This window comes from Nematolebias whitei, chromosome 20 (assembly GCF_014905685.2).
Source record: "Nematolebias whitei isolate Nwh7 chromosome 20, NemWhi1, whole genome shotgun sequence".
NCBI lineage: Eukaryota > Metazoa > Chordata > Actinopteri > Cyprinodontiformes > Rivulidae > Nematolebias > Nematolebias whitei.
Genome location: NC_056517.1, coordinates 4,984,220 through 4,987,216, shown reverse-complemented (window position 1 = coordinate 4,987,216; position 2,997 = coordinate 4,984,220). Strand labels below are relative to the sequence as shown.

Sequence of the window (2,997 nt, the reverse complement as noted above, 5' to 3'; positions counted from 1 at the left end):
GAGGCCCCTGCGTGTTGGGAAGGAAAAGCAAGTGAAGTGCTTGAATGTATGTTTTGTGTCATGGCAGCAGACACTTTTTGATTTCTTTCATTTTCATATTTTTATCTCCATGAATGAAAACAAGCCTCTGAACAGAAGGTCTTCTGTTTGATTGTCCTGTCCTCCTGTTTTTGTACCATCCACCAGGATGCAGGCAGCCAGCAGATTGGATTCCTGTTGGGGAGCTGTGGCGTTACCGTGGCATTGACCAGCGATGCCTGCCATAAGGGTCTTCCCAAGAGTGCAACCGGAGAGATCCCGCAGTTCAAAGGTGAAAGGGGAGTTCTGGGAGGTCCTCCTGCACGTCAGGTCTTTACAAGTCAACCATTAATCATGTTTGAATTGTAAAGACCTGACATGGAGGAGGGCACTTTGCAAATCTGCACATTTACAATCATTTGAGGAGCTGAAGCTAAAGCATGTTTTTCTGACAAAACAAAGCTTTGTGTATATTTGACCTGTTTTCTTGTTCATACCACTGATCTCTGTCTCTGAGTGTCGATCCTTTCTGTCTCTCACATATTCTCTGCACAAACCTGCAGGATGGCCCAAGTTGCTGTGGTTTGTTACCGAGTCGAAGCACCTCTCCAAACCCCCTCGAGACTGGTTCCCACACATCAAAGATGCAAACAACGACACCGCTTACATAGAGGTGAGCTGACAGACAAACAAACGACACTCTGTGAACACGTCAACAGAAGCAAGGACGTCAGTTTGACTCAAACCTGAGCCGGCGTTCCTCTGGTCGCCTCACCCACTCAGGAGCGTCTGTCTCTCCATCGCTGCTTAACTTCTCGTGCTAAAGTTTATCTGACTGGATGAATCTTCATTATTCGCAGTACAGAAGTCGCTCGATTATCGCGGGGGTTACGTTCCAGACATAAGTGAACAACCGCGAAGTAGAAACGTTATAGCATTTATATATATTTAAGGCTTTAGAAACCCTTCCCACACTCTTGCAATGTTCTAAACTCTTAAACCTACATAATTTCAACAACATACATATATATACTGTACAGCACTGCAACATTTTATATGGGTACTCACCCGCCTTGGTCCAGTTGAAATCTACATAATGGTCCAGATTGAGTTCAAATAATCCAGAGGGATCCAATGAAAAAAGCTCCGGAAAAAGACACCGGACCTCCAAGTGACGCCTCCCCGCTCGAGAGGCCTCATGGGCCGGCAAGCAGTGCTCAGGTTGACCGATGAGGCTGGAAGTCTGGTTCTGGTTCTGGTCCTGTTCCCGGTTGGTTCCGTACGGCTCTCTGCATCCACTGAGCGCCGAAGTCACTATGAATAAGGACCAAACTTTTTAGTCAGGTTCTGATCAGATCAAAGCTTTCCCTGCATTTGGCAGAAAGCAGCAGCCAGAAGCGCCATTGGCTTCTGGGTAGTGTAGTTTTTTATACTGGCGATACAGAACGGGCTTATTGAAAGAAAACTACAAAATGGCGGCACCTGCCCAAAGTATCTTTTTTTTTCATTAACATGTTTTCTGTACCATCCCAATCATGTGAGTAACATTAAAGTTGACAATCGTTGAAAACTCACAAAGTATCGAGAAACTATTGTGAATGTTTTTGTTCAAGTTAAAGAGGAATCTCAATATAAAATCAGAAAATAAACAAGTTTATTGTAAATTGAAACTAAACTCATCTGTTGCTGCTGAATCCGATGACTGTCCAGTACGATAAAGAGATACGCATCTATATTTTTAATAGAATGCAAAACAAGTTCATAAATAGTTGGATTGACTTCATGCACATCCATTGATCTCTTCTTGCAAGTTTTAATCAAATCCATTCAGTAGTTTATCTGATATTTTGCTAACATACAGGCAAGCACAGACAGACTGAAACATTATGAAGGAAACATCAATGGAAGTATTTTGTGTTTATTTCAGGATCAATATGAGATTGGATATTTTAAAATGTCATATTTATTGACTGAGTCCTCCTGAAAGCTTCCCAACGATCGGTGTTGTTCTTCCTCTCAGTATAAAACCTGTAAGGACGGCAGCGTGCTGGGAGTCACTGTGACGAGGATCGCTCTGCTGACACACTGCCAGGCCCTCACCCAGTCCTGCAGCTACACGGAAGGTAAACACACTCACACACACTGCACTTTGTTTCAGTCCCACATTACTGATTTATACTGCTTCTATTCTTGTTCTGCAGCCGAGACCATAGTGAACGTTTTGGACTTTAAGAAGGACGTGGGTCTGTGGCACGGCATCCTGACGGTGAGACCTGCTGCTGGTTTGGGATCAGAGCAGCTTCACACCCAGACCAGTTAGATGTTAAATCTAGGACTTGATTTTAAAATGGTCCCAGTTTGGTTTACTGTGAATGGTGCAGAGGATGCTTCTGAGTAATCTTGTGTTTTCATGCAGAGTGTGATGAACATGATGCACGTGATCAGCGTGCCATACTCACTGATGAAGGTCAACCCTCTGTCGTGGATCCAGAAGGTCTGCCAGTACAAAGGTCAGGCTCCAACCCCACCCACCCCACCCACTCCTGTCACTCATTTCTACCCAGCTGCCAGTCAAACAGATGAAATGCTGACACTCACTGTGGGTTTCATCGTGTTTCCTGCAGCTAAAGTAGCCTGTGTGAAGTCCAGAGACATGCACTGGGCTCTGGTGGCCCACAAAGACCAGAAGGACATCAACCTAAGCTCTCTGCGCATGCTGCTGGTAGCCGACGGATCGAACCCCTGTAAGTTCCCGCTCCGCCTCTACAGATAAGTTCTTGTATGAACAGAAAACTTTAGTTCAGGTGGTTTCAGACTGTGTCAGAGAAATGGATGGACTCCCTGGGGAGCCCAGGTATCTGGGTCACTCTACCAGAATAGAACAGGACGGGTCCAACTCTGCAGGTTTGCTCTGAGAAATGTTTTCCTGTCAAGCACGACTGGAATTCAGCATAAGAAGCTTCTTTTAAACTTTGGAGA

General features: G+C 45.0%; 1 protein-coding gene and 1 long non-coding RNA gene across 2 annotated transcripts in view; both read left to right on the top strand.

Annotated features, from left to right (window-relative positions):
- The first annotated feature begins 206 nt into the window (after positions 1-206).
- LOC119426531 lies at positions 207-2,082 on the top strand. The gene is made up of 3 exons (XR_005187625.1): positions 207-310; positions 582-691; positions 2,039-2,082. It is a non-coding gene; the product is annotated as an uncharacterized LOC119426531 (long non-coding RNA).
- Positions 2,083-2,751: 669 nt separating this feature from the next.
- The window catches only part of LOC119426809 (disco-interacting protein 2 homolog C), a 14,997-nt gene continuing 14,751 nt past the window's right edge, over positions 2,752-2,997 (top strand). The window contains exon 1 of the mRNA XM_037694390.1: positions 2,752-2,762. The gene's annotated coding sequence lies outside the window, so the exon portion shown is untranslated. The remainder of the gene's footprint in view (positions 2,763-2,997) is intronic.